This window comes from Lissotriton helveticus, chromosome 4_2, assembly GCF_964261635.1.
Source record: "Lissotriton helveticus chromosome 4_2, aLisHel1.1, whole genome shotgun sequence".
NCBI lineage: Eukaryota > Metazoa > Chordata > Amphibia > Caudata > Salamandridae > Lissotriton > Lissotriton helveticus.
The window spans coordinates 66,273,373-66,287,402 of NC_136064.1; positions in this window are offsets into that span (position 1 = coordinate 66,273,373).

A 14,030-nucleotide genomic window follows, 5' to 3' on the forward strand; every position below is an offset into this window, starting at 1 on the left:
ACGCACCGTACGACCCTTTTTCTACGGCAGCTGAAAACAGCCGTAAAAGCAGAGTTCGCGCTGAAACAGGTACGGAACGGCCCCCCTGGGTACGGTGTGTACCCCTCATGATCGCAGGGGTACGGTGCGTACCCCTGCGATCATGGGTGTACGCACACATTTTGTATTTATTTCTTTATTTTTTTCTTTGTGTAGTACTGATCACTTAGATCCTGAAGAATTGCCATTAAGGCAAGGAACATGCTGACCTGACCTGAGGGCTGTAGATACTCTACTGTAACTCTTCCAAGAAGATATCTCCCCTCTCACTCTTTTAATCAAGGGAGTCAACCACGCTAATAAAGTACATTGTGGATTGACCCACCTTTTTTAATTCACTTTCACCTCACGTCTACACTTCCCCTGCCCTCTCACACGCATGCATCATATGGCTGGAACAAAAGATCTCCGATAAAGAACCCCGGTTTCGGGAGCCCGTCAGACATTGCAGCGCCAGGCTGACGAGGAGCAGAACCCATATGATGAAGCATGACACCTAGTTTACTGGGTGTGTGAGGGTTTTTCCAACAAGGGAATTCCCCCCTTCTCGCACTTCTTAGTACACCCACATAGCTTTTTCTTCTCCCGGGGAACTTTGTACCCTTCTTGTGTTACTGTACGCATCGTACCCCATGTACGATGGGTGTATGCACCGTACCCCATGTATGATGGGTGTACGCACCGTACCCCCATCGTACATGGGGTACGGTGCGTACACCCATCGTACATGGGGTACGGTGCGTACACCCATCGTACATGGGGTACGGTGCGTACACCCATCTTACATAGGGTACGGTGCGTACACCCCATGATCGCAGGGGTACGCACCATACTCCTGCGATCATGGGGTGTACGGACCGTACGGTGTGTATGTGTTTCTGTGCTTTTCCGTACGACTCCCCCTTACCTGACGTGGACCGTACGAATCGCGTCCTCATACCCGGGTCCGGATCGTACTTGTCGGGTCGTACGGCATGTGTATGAGTCGTACGGCATGTGTAGGAGTCGTACGGTTCACGGTTTCAGCCTTGACGATTCGGACGGATTCACGGAATACGGATCGTACTACGCAACTCGGACGGACGGGTACGATTCGTACGGAGAGGGACGTTTTTTTCCCCGAATCGGAATCGACCCCCTAATATTCCTATATTATACTACTATACAGGCAGACACAATTGTGGTTACCTTGTGGCTGAAAGGGGCTAGATTTAAATGGTGCAGCAAGTGCAGTGGCAAAGGGTCCAAAAGTTGTCATATCTACACTAAACACCAAATATTGCTATATTTTACTAGTAAACCAGCAGGCACAAGTGCAGTTATCTTGCAGGCAACAGAGTAATTATTTGAATGGTGCAGCATGTGCAGTGGCACCTGACCCAAAAGTTATCATAGCTCCTCTAAACACAAAGCGCCTTATTTATGAGCCATCTTGCACCACCAGAACATCCCTTTTTGTGACGTTCCATGGCACAGGAGCCTGCTACATATTTATGAGGGCGCACCAAGCCACTTTTATTGGCTTAAAGCTACCTTGTAAATATTATTCCCTTTGATGCAGTTTTCTTAGTTAAAGGGGCGTGCAATGGGTGTTGCTGGGGCCGTTCCTCGCAACATCCAAGGCTTTTTGACACTGCCCCTGATTTACAAGAAATCGTAAATCTAAGGCAGTTCTAAAAACTCACGCCTCCCCAGGGGAGGCACAACAAAGAGAAATATCTTTATTTATCCTAATTTTTCCTTTTTCTATGTGTGCTCCATTCTGCCGCACACATAGAAAGAGGAAAACACCTCTTGTTATTGTTTTTGTGCAGGAAGTTGTCCTTTCCTGAACAGAAATAATCATCCGTGCAATGCAGGCACCCTTGCGCCATGGTGCAAAGGTGCCTGCGTTGGTGCACATCAGCCTATTGTGCGCTGGCATAGGGGAAAAGGATAGGAATGCGCCGTATCTGATAGATACACCACATTCCTTCCCTTTTCTTTTGCCGTAGGGCAGTGGAGCAAGAAGGCCTGTGGCGCTGTCCTACAGCAAAACGTCATAAATGAGGCCCCTAATATTGCTATATTTTACATCTAAACAGGCAGTCACAAATGATGTTATCTAGGAAGCGCTTGGGTCATGATTGCAATAGTGCAGCAGGTGCAGTGGCACAGGGCCAAAAAGTTCTCAGAATTACTCTGAACACCAAATATTGCTATATTTTGCTACTAAACAAACAGTCACAATTACTTTTATTTTATTTTTTATTTATTTAACAATTTATAAAGCGCGCAAATACCCGTAGGTGTCTCGGAACTATAGACTGGAAGGATAGAGAAGAGGCTTCTATTGCTCAAATAGCCAGTTTTTCATTTGCTTCCTGAATGAAAACAGTGTTGGACAGGTCTTAATCTGTAAAGGAAGCAAATTCCAAAGTTTAGCCGTTGCGACCATGAATCTTCTGTCGCCCCAGTTAACTTTGTTTGTTCTGGGAACGACTAGAAGATTTCGGCTGCCGAGCGTAGAGCTCTGCTGGGTACTGTAGGAGAGTAGGGTCTGCTTCCAATGGTCACCCCCACTTTTTGCTGTGATTCTCTGTTTTTTCGACTTTAGTGTGGCTGTGGGCCTGCTAATCAGACCCACAGCCCAGCTGTTCTCTCTCTAAATTGATACCATGTACTTTAGGTACATACCAGATTGGTCACCGGGTCACACTTGTGAGCCCCTGTATAGTGTACCATAGGTACCCAGGGCATAGATGCACCTTAGGCCTACCAGGGGCTGTAGCATGTATTGTGCCACCCCTGGTTTGCCTTCCAAACTGACACCACAGGTCTGCCCACACAGCCTGGGTAAGGTGGTGTAATCACCCCTTACTTAGATATAGTATCCCTATATCTACCTTTACATATAGACACATATATACCTATAAGTCACTCCTATGGTAGGCCTCGACAATCCTGGAGGCAGAGTGCCTTGTTTTATGTAAGAGGGTGCACTAGCATGAGCTGAGCCCCTCTGCAGCTTTCGAAACCATCTCCTTATAGCTGTTATATGATATAGCCATACCATATACTCTTAAGTGCATTATAATCCTCGCGGTTAATGCTAACTTTGGTTTGGCTTTTTCACAACATGTCGTGGTGGCGGGGGTAGCAGACATGTAGTTACTGCTTTACCCGGTTAAAGTTAAACAGAGCCTCAGCATCACAAAATGGATGCTGCTGCCACAGACACGAGTCTGACCTCCTGTTGCTGGACGAAACTCCGGCAGGGGAGGCCTGGACAATAGGTTTCCTGTCCAGGGAGGTGCTGGCATCTCCCCAGACAGGGTTTTGTGTATTGGGGCAGGGAGGGCTACATTCAGTGAATGCTCTACAGACACTGCCTGGGGCTCACAAGGTGCTCCATGCATAGCCCAGTTCAAACCGGTTGCTGGGCACACAGCCCCAGCTCTGGCACGAAACTGGACAAAGGGAAAGGGGTGTAACCACCGGCTACTCAGGTCCACCCATAGGAGGGACCTAGCCAGGTAGTCCAGCCCCCATCCTTAGTATAAGTACATCTCCCTTTTGGTCAAGGAGTGTGTTGTATTCCTCCTATTCCTTTAATGGCTTATGTAAATGGTGTTCATAGAATGTATTTGTGTCATGGACAGAATGCTGAAGATGTAACTGATAGATGTCATGACATTCTGTGTTGGGGAATTTCGTATGTAAGCTGGGTCAGTACTACGATCAACTGCTGGTGTCTCTGCACTGATCTTGGATGGGATATCTTATGGAATAAACTTAAGAAGATTCAACTTTACTGAGTTCACTCTTCATTACATGAATCTTTCCACCCTGTTCAAACAGGCACCAACACCAACTTTGCCGGTCTGCATTTTTGAGGCTCCCGCAGGATGCCAAAGAATCTGCGGCACAGAAACTAGACTTCCAGACTTCTCTGATCCCGACCCACATCCACAGCAAAGCTGAGACCCGTGGCGGACACGAGAGACGTGGGACCGGAACTCTTGGACATCCTGCATTTTGCAAGCGGCACTCCTTCAACGAGGTATCTCGAAGTTGTGCTTTGGGATGCTTGAAGCCCCAAGCACCGTTTGCACCGAAGCCCAGGCCCCCACACTCCGTGAGTGTTCCGTGGCCCCCGTTTTTGCATTTGAGCTTGACGCGTCTTCCCGGTTCCTAGCCTGTTGGCTAGTGAGCCCCCTGAAGACCTTTCTTTAAATTTAACTTGTTTTCCTGGTTGCTCCAAGCTTGCTCCAGCTTTCCTGAAAAGGAGAAGTGCCACAGACGTTGCTGGTCTGCAACAGAGCCAATTTTGACATCCTGCGTGGGTTGCAGTTACCAAGGCTTGTTGGGTCCAATCCGGATAGCGACACCGCAGTCAACTAGATCCATTGTGGGACAGCTTGAATCCAGCGCCTGGTCATCTTCGATGTCTCCTGACCTCGTGGCTGAAGAGACAAGTTTGACTAATTCACCTGAAATCACCCGACATCGCCTGGTTCCTTCCTGGTCACTGGCTAGTGACCCAGACTCTGTCCCTTCTGCTTTCAGTTTCTTCAGATCTTTGATCCACCCTTGGATCCACCTGGACACTTTTCCTCTGGTTGCCTGCAGCACTTCTTTGCAGCTCTCCATAGAAAACGACGACGAAACTGGACACGAAAAGACACCTATGCACCCGGCTTCCCTGGGTGAGGTAATACGAGTACTTTGGTGCTCCTGTGGGTCTTGACTCTCGAAGTGTCCTAGTTTAAAAGGGTTCCATCCTAGTCCATCCAGAAGTGTCCTTAAATTGTATGTTTGTAACTTTTACAATCTCCATAGAAAGTCAATGGTAACCCGCACCTGTGTTTAGACAATGCACATGTCTCCCGTGGGCCTCCTACTTCCTAACCTTTGGTCGATTAGAGCTGAAATATTTTCCAATTGTTTGCCATCCACAAGCTAATGGCCAGCATGCCATCATGACAGCCTGCCGCCACTGCCTCACCGTCTTTATGCACTGCTAGCACAAATTGTGTGTCGTCGGCATAAGACGTGAGACCCTTTCCAAAATTCTTAATTACTCGGGCTAAATCTGTCACATATAGATTAAACAGGGTCGGGCTCAGCGACAATCCCTGCGGAACACCACAGGGGAGAGGAAAGACTGAGGAATTATTGTTGCAGTTGCCCATGCTGACTGATTGAGTCCGTTCCGAGAAGTTATCTTAAAGTTGAAAGGGGCTTGATTTAAATGGTGCAGCAGGTGCAGGGGCACCATGGCCAGAAGTTGTCATAACTCTACTAAACACCAAATATTGCTATATTTTACTACTAAACAGTCACAAGTGCAGTTATCTTGCAGGCAACAGGGTCACTATTTGAATGGTGCAGGAGGTGTAGTGGCACCGTGCCCAAAAGTTGTCAGAACTCCTTTAAATACCTAATATTAGTCTATTTTACAACTAAACCGGCAGTGATAAGTGCATTTATCTAACAAGCATTCAGTCATGATTTCAATAGTGCAGAAGGTGCAGTGGCCCCGGGAGCAAACTCTGCAGGCAACACACTGTACACCTAATATTGTATAGGCAGCCACAAGTGCAGTTACCTTGCAGATACCAGGGCCATGATTTGAATAGTGCAGCAGGTGCAGTTGCACCAAGCCCAGCAGTTGTCAGAACTCCTCTAAACACATAGGGGCTCATTAGGATGTCGGGCGGTGGCCACCGCCACCCTGGCGGAGGCAATCCGCCCGACATCCATGCCTGCATTCCCCCCCGCCAGATTAGGATGGCGGTGGGGACAGCGGCGGACGGAAAGACCGTCCGCCGCTTTACCACCGCGGTAATAGAATAATATGGTGGCGGTGTCCTATGGACACCGCCATCCATATTACAATGTCCACATTAAGAGGCCTTTCCACGGCGGCAATGCCGCCACGGAAAGGCAGGCGGTGTTTGCTGCGGGGTCCCCCTGCGGGGCCCCCAGGTGACGCCAGCTATGGGGAAGGACAGGGGGGGTACCTACGGTAACCCCCCACATTTGCATATGCAAAGCGGCAGGCACCGCGCGGTGCCTTCCGCTTTGCATATGCAAATGCATTCTCTTATGTTTTGCATTGTGGCGGGCGGTGCAGAGAGCACCGCCCGCCACAATGCAAAACATGTAGGATGTGCCCGCCACTGTGGCGGGCACATCCTAATTCCCCCTATGGGACCCCCGCCCTTTTGGCGGGTAGTCCCGTTCTCCGTTAGGGTGGCAGGCGGACAAAGTCCGACCGCCATCCTAATGAGCCCCATAATATTGCTATATTTAACTCCTATACAGACAGACACAGTTGCAGTTATCTTGCAGTTAAAACAGGCTTGATTTGAATAGTGCAGCAGGTGCAGTGGCAACAGGGCCAAAAGCTTTAGGGACCCCACTAAACACAGAATATTGCTAAACTTTACTACTAAACAGGCAGTCACAAGTGCAATTATCTAGCAGGCACTAAGGCCATTACTTCAATGGCCCTGTAGGGGCAGTAGCATTGGGGCCAAAAGTTGTCAGAACTCCTCTAAACCAAATATTGCTATATTTAACTACTAAATAAGCAGTCACAAGTTTAGTTACCTTGAAGGCACTAGGGTCATGATTTCAAAGGTGCAGCAGGTGCAGTGGCACTGGGCCCAAAAGTTGTCAGAACTTCTCTAACCACATATTATTGATATTACATCAATTAATTCTATTATTTCCCTCTTTCATCTATTTTTTTCAAAATGTTGCTATTACTTACCCACACTATACCAATAGTAACAGCACAATATATTGTCTTTTTGTACATAAACAAGTCCTAAGAGACTATCTGTAACTTATATTGTACAACTACTCAGCAAGCTACAACCTACAACAAAAAACAGCTTATTTTTACTAACATAGGGGAAACGTAATGCATTTACCAATGTTTGTTACATTTTGTGCATTTTTTTAATAGCGTGAACTCAACCCAAAGGAGTTGGTGTGCTTTACATAAGCAACCCAGACTGGAACCTGGTTCCTCACGTCCAAAGTCGGCAGCTCTGGCCATAATGCCACATTCTGGTTGGAGGGAGGATGGCAGACAGAAGCTGCATAAAAGGTTGGCTCGTTATGGGCTCAAGGTTCCAACAGGGCCTCGAGCTGATCCAGAGCCAGGCTTAAGGCTCAAGCTTGACTCTCGCTTTCAGTGGCTCGCCCACCTCTATGCAATCTATGACCGGCCATGTCTTCTAGCCAGGAACTTGAGCTTTTTTGTCTATGGCCTGACAGTATACCATTTATATGTGCTATAAGTACGTTTATGTGTGGTATGAGAACATTTCCTTGCTTATTCATGATGCTTTTCATGTAGGGTATGCTACATACATAGGTTCATACATAGGATGTATGACATTACAATGCATGCTTTTACCACGCATGCCTTTACATTGCAGTTTTTACAACGCATGCTGTTACAATGCATAGCGCTTAGGGGTGCTGGATAGTGAATAGTTTAATTTACTATTCCAACTCCAGTCCCCGTGGATAGTAGGGAAGGTGTTGGATAGTAAATTAAATCCATTTCCTATCCTAGAGCGCCCCCCAGCGCACTGCGTTGTAATGACATGCGTTGTAATAGTTGCGTCGTAAAGGCACTGCGTGGTAAAAGTTGCGTTGTAAAGGATGTTTCCCTCATACATAGGTTCATTAGTTAGTAATGCTTCTGTATAGGATGCACCTGTTTAAGCTGTAGCAATGAGGAATGATCATTGCCAGTATTGTTCTTCTCACAATAAATTCTCACAAAGATCATGTGCACAAAGTTCTTTCTCATCACATTGCTTCACTCTGAGTCACATACTGTACAAAGCTTCCATCTTCGATAACAACCAGAGGATCACCTTTGTGCAGGGAGCTGCTCCGAAGGACATTTACCTGATATAAACCTGCAGCCCAGGGATATGTAGGATGCAGGAGCGGGGGATGTGCACTACTGTCACACCCCGTCTGGGAGCCATGTGGCAGAAGGCACAACTCCTTCGGCACTTGACTTTCAGTGGTAGTGATGGCGAGCAGTCACAGGCTTCTCAGGGAGGTTACTTCCACCCAGCAGACCAATAACCTCATTGTTGAGCCCAGTGCTTCTCTTTTGGAAAAAGACAACTGCTCACAACATTGCACACACCGCGCCACAATAATTCTTAGGGATCACTGACACAATATCGACGAACAGAATATCGAGCTACAGGAATATCGAGTCTACAATATCGAAGGACAGAATATCGACAGCCTAGCTCTACAATGGTAAGTACAAAAATATTGAAACCAAAATATAGTTGTAAAAAATATTGTTTTCTAAAAATATGTAAAAAATAATATATAAAAAAATAATACATATAATTAATAAAAACATAGTTAAAATTATTTAAACCATTTAAAAACTGATAAAAGATAAATATATTATAAAAATGAAACATATATATATATATATATATATTCAATATATTAACTTCATATTATTAAATAATATACATCATTTTATTTAATTGTAAAATGTTAGAAACATAAGAAAAGTTATGAATACATATATATACATAAACCTGTAATACAAAATAAAATATGTATATAATAAATTAAAATATTAAAATTAATACTTAACTACAAATATATATTTGACACTACATTAACTATAAAAGTAGGGAAATATTAGATAGCGTAAGGGATAAAATTACGATTATGACTACAGAAAATACAACAGTAGGGAAAGTGTTAGATAGAGAAGGAGACTAATCTACTATTCCCACTCCAGTGCAACAGTAGGGAAAGTGTTGGATAGAGGATGGGTAAAAATTACTATTTCCACTCCAACAAGTGTAACAGTAGGGAAAGTGTTGGATAGCGGGGGTTCCATTTACTATTCCCATTCCAGTGAGTGCAACAGTAGGGCAAGTAATGGATAGCGGGTGGGTAAAAATAACTATTCCCACTCCAACGAGTGTAATAGTAGGGAAAGTGTTGGATAGCGGTTATGTAAAAATTACTATTCCCACTCCAGCGAGTGCAACAGTAGAGAAAGTGTTGGATAGGGCTGGGTAAAAATTCCTATTCCCACTCCTGGGAGTGCAACAGTAGAGAAAGTGTTGGATAGAGGGTGGGAATTATTTACTATTCCCGCTCCACCAAGTGTAACAGTAGTGAAAGTGTTGGATAGCAAAAGGGAATAATTTAGCATTCCCACTCCTGCTAAGTAATTAACATTAATTAACAAATAATACATTTTTCAAAAATAATTTACCTCCCACTATATTCCCCTATAAAGGTCACCACCAATATTGTAAAATATTACACAATTAACACAATTAACAAACAAATAAAAAAAAATAGTTCACACAATCAACACTAAAAAACAACTTTAAATAAATATTGTATATTAAAACAATAAAAAAATATAAACATGTAATTACTTCCCACCCTACTCCCCCACCAACACACAACAAACTCATTAACAAATTACACAATTCACATACTTATCAAATATTTATTAATAACTAATTATTAACATGTGCTAACACAATTAACAATATTAATGATTAATTACATACATATTAATTAATAAAATTATTAAATAATTATAATTAAATTACTTCCACCCTACTCCCCTATAAAACCACAACCAACTCCTCAAAAAATTACACAATTTACATAGTTACCAATTAATTATTGATAACCAATCAATAATGAATTAATAAAAAATGAGCACAATTGACAATATAAATAATTAAATACCAAAATATGAATTAATGGAATTATTAATTATTAATTATAATTTAATTACTTCCCACCCTATTCATCTTTAAACCCACCACCCGCTACAGAACTAAAACACAATATATATCTTTTTTTAATTATTAACTACTACAAAATTATTATTAATTAAATTATAATTAAATTACTTCCCAGCCTATTCCCCTATAAATCCACAACCTGCCAGGGAACTAAAATACCCAAAAATTAATTAACATAAAATTAATAACTTGTAAAAAATTCAAACAAACATTAGGGAAATAAGCTATTCTTTTAACACATATACTAACATACAAAACACTAAAACAAAATTCGATATTATTAACAACGATATTTTGACTGACGATATTACTAACATCGATATTTCTTAAAACAATATTTCTTACCTGCATGTTGATATTCTGGTCGACTATATTCTTGATGGTCGATATTCTGTCATATCAATATTTAAAAATCAATATAATGGTATATCAATTTTTAAAACTCGATATCATGTGTGCCTACCAATTCTCAGATACCCGATGAATGGGTGCGAGGCAAATATGCTTTAAGGCGGGGGGGGGTGCCTCCTAGGAATTCTGCCCTAGCCTCTCTTCTAATCATCTGGGGCTCAAAGCGTAGTCCCTAGGACAGGTACAGTGCCCCTCTCCCTCTCTTTTAAAACACTGTCTCTCCTGGTAGGGTAGCCCAAATAGTTTCTCACCCTTATATGATTTTCAGGAGGGTTGTGCGCCTAAATCGAGGGCTGCGGTTTTTGTTTTTATAATTAGTACTCGGAAGAGAAGCAACTTTTTTTTCTTCTCGAAATTGTTTATTAAAGGTTTCGAAAAGGAAAACACAACAGTGTAACAGACTTACAGCATTCCCCACATGCTGGAGTCCATCGATATTACAGTTTCATATATACATTTGTGAGGGAGAGCAGAAGAATTAGAGTGATGGGGGGAACAAGAGAGGGGATGGGATACAAAAGAACCAAGAAACCCGGAATAATGTGGCTTGTGGTTGAGAACAGACTAGGTCGAGGTGTTGAATACCGGTACGGGCGGGGTGAAGGGATCCTTGCCCTTCTGTGGGAGGCGTTTGGCAGGTACAAGAGACAATCGTTCTGTACAAATAGCATGCTGTGGGGTGAGTGAAAACAGCTGTCCATATGGCTAGGCAAGAGTAGAAGCATGGTATGCGTTACCACTGGTATCCGGTAACCCCTGGTAGGTCAGGTCCCAATGGTGGTTAATCAGAATGGGTTTCTGGGGGGAAGGCGAGATGAAACGTAGGGAGTAGGGGGTGACCAGCGTCGTTGGGGATGGGGTATAATGGTGAAACGGCAGTCTTCTGGCCTGGAGGTTGCGGGTGGGGGGGAGGCAGGGGTGGGTGGGGAAAGGAAGGGGGAGGCGGATGGGTATGGGGAGGGTGTGGGTGAGGGGGATGAGCGGCAACAACAGATATGTTTCAGGGGGGAGTCTCTTGGAGGAAGGGGGTCCATGTTTGCCGGAATACCTCCTCCTGATCTTGCAGTCCATATATAACGCGTTTGTGTGACGACATTCGTACCATTGCCGCCATCCAGTCCTCCTGCAAGGGAGGGGTAGACGACCGCCATTGCCGCAAGATGCAGATTTTGGCTGGAGCGAGTGCTGTGTGATTAGGCAGTGCTGCGGGCATGTCAGGTCGGGGGATTCATTATTATCATGGAGCAATATGATGGGTGGGGTGAGGGGGATGCAAACAGGCATTGTCCCTCTCAGTGTCACCTATATAGGACCAGTAACGCTGTATAGAAGGACGGTCACATAAGATGTGGAGGAGATCGCAGTTTAATCCTGGACACCTCCAGCAATTGGAATGCGGTAGCAGCACTGCCTTTTGTAGCTTTAGGGGTGTCCATTTCCAATCACATAAAGTTTTGAACAGGCAGAATTTCAATCAGGTTTCCCTGGTACCTTTGTCAAGGGCTTCTAGTATCTCCGACCAATCCTCTTCTTCTATGGTGACATGTAAGTGTATCTGCCATTTCTCGTGGAGATTACTAAGGAGAGGTTGCGAGTGTAAGTGGTTAGTCAGTGTGCCATATAGTCAGTCCAGACATCACTCCCTTATAATAACCCCATGTCAGTAGGAATTCCAGTATTGGCGAAGGTTCTAGTAACCAAGGGTGAGGGCCGAGGCATCACCTCAGGCAGTGTTGTGGTTGCAGTATTGCCAGGCTTGTTGTGGGTGTAGTCCAAATTTGTCTCCGAGCTGGGCAAAGGGTTTTAACGCACCGTTCAGAAGGATCTGATTCAATGTTTGAATCCCTCCCTCCTTCCAGCTAGGCCAGTGAAGTACTTGCCCGTTTATACGAATAGTGTCATTACCCCAAAGTGGGGTTTTAGACTGCACTCAGTTGCTTACTCTCAAGAGGTGATGTGTGCGGTACCATGTCTCATATGCGACCTGCATCACCGGGTTTGGGGAGTGTGGGCTTTGTAAAAACAAGCATTTACAATGCAATGGTCTTGGCATTATTAAAGGTAGAGCTATTGTCATTGCTCATGATTTTGTTTCTTTTAATCATAAATAAATAGCATTGTCATTTACTTTGCCAATAGCTTAATCATTAAATAAATGGCATTGTCATTTACAATGCCAATAGCTTAATCGCTCGCTTATGCATGACCTATTGCATTTACACCCACACAGAGCCACACACATACAGAGCCACCCACACAGAGTCATTCACATAGAGCCACCCACACACACAGTGCCACCCACACAGAGCCACCCTCACACAGACAGAGCCACCCACACATAGAGCCACATACAAAAAAGCTATCCACACAGAGCCACACACACACAGACTGGCTTGTTAGTAGAAAGTAGGGACGCCCTTTCATCAAACGAATAGCCTCACCACCAAACCCAACGGTTACTTACTAATGCTCTTATTATAACTAGGCACTGCATGCTTAGTGCTATTGGCTGAAATCCCAGTAGCGGATCATCGAACCGTCAGTCTGTGATGCAGAGCTTGAAAAACATTGGAACTAGCAACAAAGACGGCAGGGGAAGTTAAGGTAGGCAAGAAACAAGTAGGATGAGAGGAGGGGCAAACAACTATGATGGGAGGTGAGCGGATGGAAGCAACAATAGGCAAGCAGCAACGTTTAGGAAGCAACGGCAATGAGGGAAGCAAGTAGAAAAAAAAAGTACCTGAATTCAAGCATTTGTCGCGGAAGGTCACTAATAAAACAATTAATAAATACGTGGTACATGTTCCATCAAAGGGAGGGCCACACAAAAGGAAAGTGAAACTAGCATGTGCTGACCAATTAGAAGCAAGGAAATGACAATGACAAAGAATGTCCTGCTTGTTTGTATTAAGCCCGGCTTATGTGTGTGGTAAACCGGCCATGCAGCTGCTTTTATTTTGTGTACGAGGGAAATTTGCTCTGTTGCCTGTGCTGCCCCTGCCTTATGAAAAAACTTGCACTGCTACTGTACACACTGTGACTATGTGGAATGGATTTGCGATGCTACTTCCTGTATTGGTGCAGCTATAGAACAAACCAGCCATGATTCAAGCGCCAAAATGTCACCCCCAACGTAGGCACCCGGCCTGTTTTAAGGATTATGACAAGGAGTCCTATTATCAGGCATGGTATTCTGATTTGATGTCAGTCAGTACATATGCCATACCCCCATCTTTTTCATCAGGCTGTTTAAAGGACAGTGGCCTAATTTATGGTATCTAAGGTTGTGTGCCTGATTATAGCGCTAGAGCAGCCATGATGCCATGGCTTTAAGTGGGCCGGGTCCTATCAGTGCTCTGCACCACAGTTCCATTTTTGCAGCACCACTGCTCAAAACCTATGATGTAACTTCAGAGACTCGTTTTACTTCTTTCACAGTCATCATTTCAGAACTGGATAATTTTCAATAATATTAGGAACAACGCCATAGTTGTTGCTTATTAATTTTATGTAAGTAACAAAAATTGACTAAGCCAATAATTCTAGCTTGTTGCAGGTGTAATGTTACTTGTATCATATCTGGATGCAACGACAGAAACAGCAAAATACAAGTCGGGCGGCACCCTTTGCTAAATACATATTTTTTAGCTTATGTGTTTTAAGCCACGCCCTTAATTACATTGGCGAGACCCTCTGTTTTTTTTTAATCAGACTTAATGCCCTGTATGCTGGGATTCAGTGAGCTTTACAAAA